General features: G+C 34.7%; 1 non-coding gene across 1 annotated transcript; it reads right to left on the reverse strand.

Annotated features, from left to right (window-relative positions):
- Nucleotides 1–13,402: 13,402 nt before the first annotated feature.
- LOC121207602 (small nucleolar RNA R71) lies at nt 13,403–13,508 on the reverse strand. Its single transcript, XR_005902692.1, has one exon. It is a non-coding gene; the product is annotated as a small nucleolar RNA R71 (small nucleolar RNA).
- Between the last annotated feature and the right edge of the window lie 216 nt (nt 13,509–13,724).

Here is a 13,724-nt window from a genome sequence, read left to right on the forward strand (position 1 = left end):
GGCCGTGTGTCTCAGCCGTGTGGAGGACATGGCATCTAGCCACAGGCGTGTGCCTTGGCCGTGTACCCCTTATTAGATGCTGACGTCAGAAACAGAATATCGAGGTTCTTAGACACGGGCTAGGACACGGGCATGTCATGGCCGTGTGAGGGACATGAGCTTGTGTCAGGCCGTGTGAAAACTTCTGTAGGTTCGGATTTAGAATTTAATTTACATGGGCATGGGACATAGGTGTGTCCCTAGATGCTTAGGCCGTGAGTGTCACACGGGCTATCAACACGACTATGTTATAATGGCCACACGAGCGTGTTGCCCTTCCATACGGGTGTGTGCCCTATTTTAAGAGTTGTTTTTATTTAGTGGGTTTAAGGATCCGAGTTGGTTTCAAATAGTTTCTAATGGAAGTTTGAGGCCTCGTAGGCCCACATTAAGGAGTTTAAATAAAAAATTTGAAAGACCTTTAAATTTGATTAAACCTTGGTGACTCAGAAACAATTGTATGCATGTGATTAAGTATGTAATGCCTCATGCCCAGTCCCGGCCTCGGACTCAGGTAAGGGGTGTTACATTGGCCATGTGAAAACTACACCTTAATGTTTTGCAAGTCAGAGAGTTACAAGGGTTGGAGACACTGTTGTGTGATCTGTGTCATTTGGCCGTGTGAACCACATGGCCTACCCACACGGGCGTGTAACCCCTGTACATGAGAAAAATTTTGAAATTTCGTGAAAAATTTCTTGACTTCTCAGATTATTCCCGACTTGCTTCTGATACTTAATTTAGGTCTCGAGGGTTCATTTGAGGGATAATATGATTGATTATGTATGATTTCGAATATGAATAGTAAATGTTATGAATTAACTGTAAATGTTTTGAAAAACTCCGATAATGCTCCGTAACACTGTTCTGACGACGAATACGGGTTATGGAAGAGCTTGAAACTTGGGCAAACTCACTAACCTGTATACAAGAATTTACTAATTTCATCGGGATACATCTTAGAGTATAACATAGTCCAATCCACCAACAATCAATATTAACAATCTTAATGTAATATACAAACAAAAATGAATAGACTCATAATGTATGAACTTAGCTGTTAAAATGGTAATGATTCAACTATCAGGTACTAGTTGGTAATTTTTCGTTTTCCTCATACGTCCTTCGATCGTTGAAATTCTTGATCTAAAGTATAATTTGATTTAACTAACCAATCCAAGCAACATAAAATAACATAAAAGAATCATGTTCCACCTCAATTTCATCTATACCAAAATTTCTCAACTTTTACATTTTCTACAATTTAGTCCCTAAAATTGAAACTACTATAATTCTCACACTTGAGTTTAGATTCCAAAATCAAACTCAATTTAGTCCTCCAACAATCCACTAAAACACAAAAATTTATAATTTTCTTACACAATTTGGACTTATTGCATTTAGTCCTTAAGTTCAAAACTAACAACTTTTACATTATAAATTAGTCCATTAACATCTTTAAGCTTCAAAACTAACCAAATAGCCACAAAAGCTTCAAGGAAATATCAATGGAAACTTTAACAACCTTAAAAAGTTTCATGAAATAGTCTCTGGGTTAGCGAAATCAAGTTCCTGATATTCTAAAAACATAAAAATTACAAGAAATGGATTGAAAAACTCACCAAATTGGAGACTTAAAGCTCAAACCCTAGTAACCGATTCTTTTTCTTGCTAAAATGGTGCTTTCGAATGGAGAAGGAGATGAAAAAAACATTTTCTCTTTCTTTGCATAAGCTTATCATATTTTCTATTTGTTTAATGGTTTTAATTTAAACATAAAAAAATTATATTCTTAAGCTTAATTAGCTTTTTACCGTTCTCCAACTTTCAAGGTGGTTTAATTTCCACTTTCAACCTTGTTTTTAAACTAATGAACCTTTACAACACATAAATCAATAGTGGTAGATTTTTGTATTCCTTACAATTTAGTCTTATTTCCTTATTAACCAACCAAACATAAAAATTACCTGGCCAACACTTAATGCGACACTTATATAACTTAATAAATATAAAATATATAAAATTTACTAATTCACATGTTAGAATTGTGGTCTCGAAACCACTGAAAAATGGGTTGTTACACTTTACTACTTTCGGCAGTTTTCGACTATCAAAGCAGTTTCAGTTGAAGCTTCATCCTCTTTGGATCTTTAGCATAGAAGATCGGGTCACCCTTTTGAGAAAGTAGAAAAGTTACTTCCTTATGTTAGTAACTCTAGAGATTATCTGAATAAAGCATGTGAAATTTGTCATCGTGCTAAGCAGACTAGAAATAGCTTTCCAATTAGTGAAAAGAAAACGACTCGTATTTTTGAGTTAGTTCATTATGATTTATGAGATTTTTATGACATTCCTTTATCTTGTGGATCTTGTTATTTTTTTACATTGGTTGATGATTTCTCTCGTGTTGTTTAGGTATATCTATTAGTTAATAAAAAGAAGGTTTTCAAAGATTTCGTATCATTTATTGCTATGGTTGACTGTCAATTTTCTCAACAAATAAAGTGTGTTAGAAGTGATAATGGGATGAAATTTAATTCTCTCCAGGATTATTTTCTTACAAATGACATTATTTTTCAAACATCTTATGTTGGTGGTACTCATCAACAAAATGGGAAAGTAGAGAGAAAACATCAACATATTTTAAATGTAGCTTGGGCTTTGCGTATCTAGAGAAATCAGCCTATACCTTTTTAAGGGGAGTGTCTGTTGGCTACTTCTCATCTCATTAATCAAACTCATTCACTTCGTGTGTTTGGTTGCTTATGTTTTGCTCATAATCAACGTTCTAAGAATGATAAGTTTGCTCATCAAAAGTGTGTTTTTGTTGGGTACCATTTTGGAACAAAAAGGGTTGGTATTTATATTATATGGATTCTAATAAGATATTTATGTCCCACGATGTGACTTTTTTTAGGATATTTTTTCGTATTTTGATGGGAATGTTGTAACCATTGAGCCTGACAATGTTGCCCTACCATATGGGAGTGCAAAAATAATTTTTTATATATATTTTGATAAGTCAGAGGTGTTGCGAGCCACGACAGTTCCTCCTCTTGCTACTTCACAACCTGTGAGTTCGTCACTTATGAGTTCTCTGACACCTGTGGTATCTTCTTCTTCCTATAATAACAAAGTGGTACAGGGGGCTTTCGGTAATGATGCACCTGAATTGGGATAAGGGCATAGAGAGAAATTTCCCTCTATAAATCTTTAAGATTTTTTCACTCATACCGTCATAAAGAAATGTCCATCTCCCGTCTCTCCTATTTTAGAGCCTTTCTCAAGTACTCCATTTCCTATAGTGCATTCTGTTAATTGTGACAAATTTACTGTGAAACCTAAAATTTTCTTGCAACTATTATTGTAGGGGTCAAGCCACAGTTTTTTAAAGAGGCTATGAAGGATGTAGGATGGCGTGATTCTATGCAAAAGGAGATTTATACTCTGGAGGATAATGACATTTAGTCTATGGAAAACACTTCCTCCTGGAAAGAAAGCACTAGGTAGTAAGTGGGTGTATAAGATTAAATATAACTTTGATGGAAGTATTGAGAAACTTAAAGCTTATCTTGTTGTTTTTGTTAATCACTAGGTAGAAGGTATTGACTATAATGAAACTTTAGCACTTGTGGCGAAAATGGCGACTGTTTGTGTTTTCTTAGCTATTGTAGCTTCAAAAAATAGGGAGTTACATAAGATGGATGTCCATAATACCTTCCTACACGGTGATCTTGATAAAGAGGTTTACATGCAGCTTTCTCCAAGTTTTACTCTTGATAATCCTGAATGGTTTGTCATTTGCGCAAGTCTTTGTATGGGTTGAAACAGGCTCCTCAGTGTTGGTTTACGAAGCTTGTTACTGCACTGAAAGGGTATGGATTTCTTTAATCATATTTTGATTATTCTCTCTTTACATACACTAAGGGATCTGTACACATTGATATGCTAGTTTATGTTGATGATTTGCTTATTTCTAAGAACGATTCTGCTGCTTTGAAAACTTTTAAAGGGTATCTTAGTTCTTGCTTCCGTATGAAGGATCTTGGTGTTTTGAAATTTTTTAGGGATAGAGGTAGCTCATAGCTCTTTGGTATTATTTCTTTGTCAAAGGAAATATGCACTAGTTATTGTTTCGGAGGTGGGTCTTTTCCCATAGAATCGCCAATAGAGCAAAATCATAAACTAGTGCATGCTACAGGGATGGGTTTGTTTGGTCCTAAGTCATACAGATGGTTAATGGGTTGTTTAATTTATAAGGCAGTGATCAGACCAGGTTTGGCATACTCGGTTCATGTCTATCCCAGTTTATGCATGAGCCAAAGTAGAAGCATTGGGACGCGACTCTGCGAGTTGTTTGGTACTTGAAAAGCTCTCTTGGCCAGGGAATTCTTTTGAAATCTGATAGTGATTTTTCCTTGAAAGGGTGGTGTGATTTGGACTGGGCTGCTTTTCCGTTAACTCGACGTTCACTTATTGGTTGGCTTGTCTTTTTAGGACAATCTCCTATTTCTTGGAAAACTAAGAAACAACATACTATTTCCCGTTCTTCTACTGAGGCTAAGTATAGGTCTATGGCTTTCGTTACTTGTGAGCTCAAATGGTTAAAGGCCTTGCTATTGAACTTAGGTGTTCATCATTCTAAAGAAATTCCTTTATTTTTTGATAGTCAATCTGCATTGTATATTGCACAGAATCCCGTTTTTCATGAGCGTACTAAACATATTGAAGTGGATTGTCACTTTGTTAGGGATGCAATCCAAGATGGGTTGATTGCACCTTCTTATGTTCCAACCTCCATTCAGTTGGCTGACATTTTTACAAAGGCACTTGGTAAACCGCAATTGGAATATCTTCTCAACAAGTTAGGCATTTATGACCTGCATGCTCTAACTTGAGGGAGTGTTAGGATATTTTTATAGGATATTATATTTTAGTAATTTAAGCCCTAATGGGATATTATAAGATATTATCTCTTAACAATTTGATTCCTAATGGATATTATAGGATATTATTATGGGATATTATCTTTTAGCAATTTTATAGCTATGCAACTAATACTATAAATATATATATACCCTTGAGGTCTATCAATAAAATTCAAGACATTACTCTATTCTTGTCACCATGGAATCATTTATCAATATAACTACTATCATCGTCTTACTTCCCACATATCAGCAGCTTTGGAGAAATCACGATTGGTCCTGTAGATCTGAACCATCGGAGACCTTAGCTTCCATTTCCTCCGACCTATTCAACTTATTCACATTAGGTTTATTCTATCCATTTTGGCCTCTTCTTCGACCCTTGGCGATGCCTCATATGAGGCTTACTTCAATAAAATATTAGTTTTACCACTAAATCAAAACTTTACTTTAATATAATATTTATAGTTTAATTATATTATTCATACTTTATTATCTTCAATTGTATATCATTACTTACTATTATTTAAGTGGAATTAGTGTTACAAGTCAACCAAACACCAATTCATTATGAAAATGTCCTTTCATAATTAAAATAAGTTATATTATTTAAGGATATTTAATATATTTTTTTAAAAAAAGAGTAAAAATTTTGCATGAGATTAAGTTTAAACCAGTGCTCCTTACATCAATAAAACATTAATTTTACCATTGAACTAGTTGGCCATATTTGAGCATCCAGTGCACTACATATTCCCAAGTTGCTTGGATAACTATAAAGCTAGGTCCCTGTACTGTGTCTCAATAGCCAGGTCTCTATACTATCTCTCAACACCCCGCCACATGAAGCAACACCATCTAACAACCGACTAGCACAATCCGTATTAAGTTTGCGCCACTCCATGGGCGGAGCTTCCCAACCAACCATCCTAAATTGTCTCGCAACAGAATGACTCGACCCCATCTGTCGAGTAGAAAAGGCTTTCATTATATCTTCTACAAGTCCTGAGTTACTTGCACTTATGATCTCAGTTTTAATAAAGCTTTGACTAAAATTGCAGTCGTTCCTCCTATTCTATAGCTTCCAGTAAAGGGCCCCAAACCATACATCCCAAATTTTTTCTGTAATACTAAAAAAATTTCTGGTTTAAACAAATTTATAAGGATCTAGCTTCTTCTTTCCATAGGCAAAAAATCCTCAAACTTGGAACTGTCAACAAAGTTGGTCCATGTAGTAATAGCAATGAGACATGATTCACGTCTTTGACACAAGCCCTACACATAGCCAAGTATAGAACATCTGTCAAATGTTGCTTTATGCATTCATCATTGGTGAGCAATTTACCAACGCAAGCCAACCATAGAAAAGTCTTGATTCGTTGTGTCCATATCGATTTCCATATTTTTCTCCAAACATATAGTTGTGTTCGAAATATATGGTTTTTACACGCAGACCTGTGATAGGATTTATAATATATATATAACTGCTTGAATTTGGTAACTTATACCAACTTGGTATTTAATGTTTTTTTACCTAATCGGTACTTAAACTTAGAAATTGTAAGCCAACTTTTCACTTTTTTAGGTGCCTAACTAACACAATTAAAATACGTTGATGTGTCATTAACATGGCATTGGCAACCAATAGCATGGTGATAATGTAACACCCTTTACCCATGTCCAATGCCGGAACAGGGTACGAGGCATTACGGGACTTAAACATACACATTCATGCAAAAACCAGAGCATAAAATCTCTTTTAATTGAAAATCTTTCAAACGCATGCATGTCATCCCTTATTTGGGTCTACGAAGCTCAAAACATTCACCGAAATCGATTCGGGACTAAATCGAGAACTTTAAGAAGTTTCAGGAAAACTTAGAAAATTTTCCCATGAAACAGGGTCACACGCCCCTGTGGGCATAGGGACACGCCCGTGTGGACATAAGGACACGCCCGTGTGGACATAAGGACACACCCATGTGCCTTTGGCAAACCCGTGTCCTCAAGCCGTGTAACTCTCTGTTAATGACGTCAGCATGCACATCGAACCACACGGCCGGGCCACACGCCCGTGTCTTTCACACGGTTGTGACACACGGCAGTGTCTCAGCCCATGTGGCCAACACTTAGGCTATTTTCCAAGCCTTCATGTTACCCATAATCTTTTACAACCTTATGCACATCAAAATAGCAAAACATGGCATCATTTTAGTGATTAAACACCCTTTATTAAGCCATATCCTTAACATTAACATGTCCTCTCTTATCATTATACTTTGGTTACCAACTTATTCATCAAGCACTCATGTTCAATCATTATCACGTTGTTTTTAAATGTGCAATTACTATATGGCTATGACCACCTCAGTTGGTCATGGAGTATACATCCAACGCACATGTCATATTACTAACCATGCATGGCAAACAAACATAATCACATTATAAACATTAGACATGACATGAATAGCTAGGTTTACAATCCATAATCAATATGATCCACATCTCATGGCCATATGCATATAACTCAATATAAGCCAACATATTTGGCCAAAGAAAAATAATGCATGTCAATCAACTAAATCCCTGTACATGTGACTTATTTGAAAATTTCTAATATATACTTCATTTTTTTTCAAAGGTAGCGACTTGATAGTGTGATGCTGCCTCCGACGATCTCTAACCCCGAGCTATCCTAAAAAAACTAAAGGAAAGGAAAGGAAGGAAGTAAGATTTATAGCTTAGTAAGACCGTATGAAAATAATAAGCAACTTATCAACTTGCTTCTCATGGTAATACAACTCTATTTGCATTTTTACTCATGTTCCAGTCAAGCTATTTTCTCGAGTCATAGTCACTAAATTATTTATATCTGGAGCTACAGTACTCCAAATTAAGATTCGCTAATTTTCCCTGAAACTATACTCATATATCTTCTTACCATAAAATTTTAAGAATTTTTGGTTTAGCCAATTAGGACAGTTTATTCCTTAAATTTACCCTTTTTCACCGTCTAACAGTTTTTACCCTTCTTCACTAAAAATTAATTATCTCATAATACGGGATCCAGATGATGTTCTTGTCTATTTCTATTGAAAATAAACTCATTAATAATTCTAAGCATATAAACTATAACTGACAAATATTTTTTTACAATTTTCAATGATTTTCTCAAATCAGAACATGGGATTTCAAAGTCATTCTGACTTTGTCTCACAACAATTTAAATATTTCATAATATGAAACTCTTTTACTTACACCATTTCTTCTATATGAAATTCGACTCATTAGGCTTTAATTTCATATTTTATTCAGTCTCTAACTCAATTTCTACAATTTTTGGTGTATTTTCAAATTCGGACTACTGCTGTTGTCCCAAACTGTTTTATTACTACATTTCACTCTTTCATGATCATTTTTAAATGGGCATTTATGCCCATCCATTTCTCTTTTCATGTTCATTAGGCTACAAAGTAACGAAATATACATTTCACGTCTCAATTTAATGTGGCCTCAAAGCCTCACACGAATTCATCAATCACATTTCAATCATCATGGTAAGAATACATATTTGTACATCATAAACATAAAACCATAATCACAAGGTCATCACAATTTCAATTTCACAGGCATAACTTACTTATTTGTATCCTTACCAAAGGTGCATCGTATCATGTTCGTAATAGCATTTGAGCTTCAAATACATACCTGTACCTTTTCAACATGTTCATATATTTACCTTCTCGCTTTCATCACAAGCTTTGAACTATCCACTGAACCACTTGGAATACCAAAGGATAATAGGGAAATATTACACATATTGATGCCGATGTCATATCCGAGATATGGTCTTACACTGGCTCTCATATATCAAGGCCGATGCCATGTCCCAGACATGGTCTTACACTGGCTTTCATCTGTTGGTGCCGATGCCATGTTCCAGACATGGTCTTACACTGACACATATCAAGCCGATGCCTTGTCCCAGACATGGTCTTACATTAGCTTTCATATCTCAGGCCGATGCATGTCCTAGACATGTCTTACAGTAGCTCTCATAACAGTAGTGTCTTGATGCTCGTATCCTAGGTATTTCCAAAGGTCCAACCGGGATTTCTCAAGGGTCACATCGTAGCCAAGCTTGTTTGAAGAATTGATCATACAATTCACAAGATTCGTCACCATATGAACTTTCATTTCATTTCATCATCCTATAATTTACTCATCTCAACAAGATATCATATTTCATCACATTTCTAATATTTCATAAATACACAAAGTGAAATCAACATATTAAGTTTTCGATTATTTCATAAGGTATAATATTTTCTCATACACCCTAACACTAACACATAATTCAACACAATAATAACAAATAGATTTTCAAGTATAACAATAATAACAGTAATAACATGCTTATTAAATCACACGGACTTACCTTGAATACGAAAACGACAATTTTACCATTAGTCCATAACCTTGTATTTTCCCAATTTAAGCTCGAATCTCAATTTCCTTGATCTATCATGATGAAATTCACTAATTTAATTAATGTACTAAACATTTCAGACCTAAAACATATTTTGACAAAATTTACATTTTTGCCCCTAAACTTTTACATAATTACAAGTTTACCCCAAGGCTCGGAAATTGAAATTTATTAGATTTCTATAAGATTTAAGACGTGCTAAACATTTTTTGTTCTATGGAAACCTCAAATTCTCACTATTTCATGTTTTTATAAACATTAACAACTTTTACTAATTAAATCGTTCTCCTAACCTCAAGCATCCTTATTCTACCATTAAACATCAAAATGCACAATTATCTAGCATGGGTCATTTTTTAAACTTCATTTTTCATGCAAATAAATGGTAGAAATAGGAAGGTTAAGCTTTTAGGATCTCAAAAATACGAAGAACATTAGAAACGTGGCTCAAATGCACATACAATTGAGCTTTGAAAAGCTTGAAACCCTAGCAATGGAGTCATATAAATTTTGGCAACCATATGAAGAAGATGAGAAGATTTTTATTGGGCTTTTATTTTGTCTTTTATGCCTTAAAACACCCAAATGACCAAAATGCCCTTTTTACTAACCCTTCAATTTTTGCCCTTCCATGTCTAGTTTTGTCCATACCAAAATATGATGGTCTATTTTCCATTTAAGGGCCTCTAGTTTAAACCCTCATTTCAAACAAGTACTTATATTCTAGAACTCATATTTTACAATTAATGCTATTTAATCCCAATAACAAAATTGGGCACTTTATCAATAAAATTTACTTAACAAAATTTGCACACAATCACTCAAACATATCATGAACTCTAAAATAGTCATAAAATAAATATTTCTACTTCGGATTTGTGGTCTCATAACCACTATTCTAACTATACCCTATTTCAGGTTGTTACAGATAAGTGGCAAAATGATTTTTTTTTTAATTTTTTTTGCCACGAGTCAAAATGTGAGACTGTCATATGAACCATGCTATTAATCGTAAAGGTCACACCAGCATATTTAACAACATTAATTAGGTACCTAAAAAAAGTACCAAGTTAGCTTACGATCTCCAAGTTTAGATACCAATTAGGCCTAAAAAAAGTTTCGGTATCAAGTAGATACAAGTTTCTAACTTTATGTAACAACCTGCTGGGCGAAGTCTCCGTTTTTGGTTACTGTTTAGTGTATAGATGGTAAATTAAGGATAGATTTGAGTAAGTAAAGTATTTGTACTGGCTAAGATAGAATTCTATGTAATACGCTGTTTGGTAAAATCCTGATTTGGCAAGCTCTAAGTTTTGGCAGACTCTTTTGTTAAGTATCTACCCAACCCAGATGCTTTGGGCAAACTCATTAAGTTCACAATTGTTTAGATTTGTTTATTGTTCTAGTATGGTAATTTAGTTTGCCAAGTTGAGGTCTAGTTAAAACAGAACTAGAGTACTACAGATGATAAGAACTTCTTCAAAGTGAAGGTTTGCAGTATTTAGCTAATTTATACGTTAGTACCAGCTCACATCTCAAGAAACTGACGAAGGTCCAAGTGATAAAGGCAAAGGAACTGCTTTGTAGATTGTGCTAAAATTTCCATGTGTTTTAAATTTCTTGTTTATATAATTCGTGTAAGGTAAGTAATCCACCTCTATAATAGATGAAAGGTGTATTTGTGGATATTGATTATCCAAAATCATCAGTCTAAGTTTAGTATGTCTGTGATATAAAGTAACCATCATTATTCTTGCTACCATTTACTTATGATATGTATGGTATGATCTGATTATTCGGTGATAGAGAAGAGGAGATATGTTTGGGTAGCCTCCGATAGGGCAACTATATTACAAACTAGATTAGTGATAAACCTCAAAAGTAACATATTTTAACCCTATGCTTGGCATATTTTGGATGATTTATCATAAGATTTAGTGAATTTGATGCTCCTAATCCTTTAATTTTATATTTTATATCCAGATGAGCATAGGAAAGCAAAAAGTACAAAGAAAAAGGCAAAAAAGGGACAAAATAGGTTTATTTTAGTGCTACACATGGCCCCGACACTTCCACATGGGTAATCCACACGCCCGTGTGAGACACACGAGTAGACCACACGCCCGTGTCTCATGGCCGTGTCAACTTAAGACCATATTAGAATTGTGCACGGGCTGAGCACTATCACACGGGTGTATCACATGGTTGTGTCCCTGTCGAGACCTATTTTAATTCTACTCAAAAAAGGCTAAATTTGGGCTATTTTGGGCATTCCAAAGTCTAGTTAAACACACGAGGAGAGGATCTAAGGGGACACACAGAGTAGAAGGAAGAAAATACTCGAAGACAGCCATTGGAATCCACTTGGAAGCAGGATTTACTTCAAGACTAAAAATCTCCATTCAGTTTCTACTGAAGTTTTTGGGTTTCTTTATGTTTTGTTGTTTTCCCAATTTTGAGATGTTTTCCCCTATCGTTATGAACTAAATTCCCTAAATACCTAGGGAAGATGAAACCGAAGAAGAATATTATTATCTTTTGAATTATATGATAAATACTTGTTCTTATTCTTAATTATGAGTTTTAATCCTTACTTTAATATTTCAAGATATTAATTCAGGTTTTGATGTGCTTATTTAGTGGTGCAAAAATCCCTGTTTAAGAGTAGATCTTCCATAATTAAGTGGAGTTGATTGCAATCCTAGAGATAGGACGACATAAATCTATCGGATTAGAGTCAAATCTAATAAGGGAATCCATAGATTGAGTTAATGCGACAATAGGGGTTTTAATTAGAAAGAGATTTCAATTAATCAACCTAGAGTCAGTTGTTTTTAGTCTCGAGAGAGATATTAACATAAGCTAGGAATTTTTACGAATTAAGTTGAGTGAATAAATCGTCTAATTCAGAAGTAATAAGTGAAGTCTAGGTGGATTCTTCCTTGGGTATTGTCTTCTCCATCGGTTTTCCAAAAGTATTTTCCAACTTTTATCTCTTTCATGTTCTTAGTTAGTTAGATTGTTAATCTTGGTTTAAAAAATATCCCTTTAATTCTTAGGCTAGATAATAAAAAGATAGTAATTACTAGTACTTTTAGTCCTTGTGGATTCGATATTTCCGGTCTCACCATAACTATACTACTGTTTGATAGGTGCGCTTGCCTTACTCGAATTTTTAGTCAGTTTAGCGACCATCAAGTTTTTGGAGCCGTTGCCGGGGACTAAGATATTAGGAACGCATGAATTTTATTACTTTAGCCATTTTTTTATTTTTTTATTTTCATTGCAAATTATTTTCTGTTTTAATTTAATTTTTACTTCTCTTCTAATCTCCTTGTTATTTGCTTCTGGCAGGAATCTCTAGTTTATGACTAGAAGGAACCCGTCAGGACCTTTGCTATTTAACAGTGAGATAGAAAGTACAACTCGTAGAAATCGAAGAGAAATAAGGTGAAGCCTATAGTATATAGAAGAAGAGCAAGAGGATGTGACCAATATACCTGAAGAGATGGCGGACATTCCGAATTATTTGCTACCTCCTGTAGTTGCTACAAATCTAGTAAATTAGAATCCTGCTCCTCGTACTATGTATGATTATGCTAAGCCTACTTTAACAGGAATTGAATCGAGTATTGTTAGACCTGCTGTTTCTGCAAATAATTTTGAACTAAATCCTAACACGATTCAAATGATGCAACAGTTTGTTCAGTTTGATGGTTTGCAAGACGAGGATCCAAACACTCATTTAGCAAATTTTCTGGAATTCTGCGACACCTTTAAGATCAATGGCGTTTTTGACGATGCCATTCGCCTTCAGTTGTTTCCCTTTTCATTACGGAATAAGGCTAAATAGTGGTTGAAGTCGTTACCACGAGGGTCAATCACTACTTGGGAACAAATGACTGAAAAAATTTTGCTTAAATATTTTTCGTCAGCTAAAACGGCTAAGTTGAGGAATGATATCTCTTATTTTGTACAAATGGATTTAGAAACACTTTATGATGCATGGGAGAGATAAAAAGATTTATTGAGAAGATGCCCTCACATGGGTTACCTTTATGGTTACAGGTTCAGACCTTCTACAATTGTGTGAACCCCTTAACAAGGCAACTGATTGATGCAGCCACCGGTGGAACCTTGAATAACAAAACACCTGAAGAGGCTTATGAATTTATTGAAGAGATGTCACTAAACAACTATCAGTGGTAAGTCATGAGAACGAAGCCAACAAAAGCAACTGGTGTTTTCAACTTCGACGCAGTCACTAT

The sequence above is a fragment of the Gossypium hirsutum genome, chromosome A01 (genome assembly GCF_007990345.1).
Source record: "Gossypium hirsutum isolate 1008001.06 chromosome A01, Gossypium_hirsutum_v2.1, whole genome shotgun sequence".
In the NCBI taxonomy this organism is placed as follows: domain Eukaryota; kingdom Viridiplantae; phylum Streptophyta; class Magnoliopsida; order Malvales; family Malvaceae; genus Gossypium; species Gossypium hirsutum.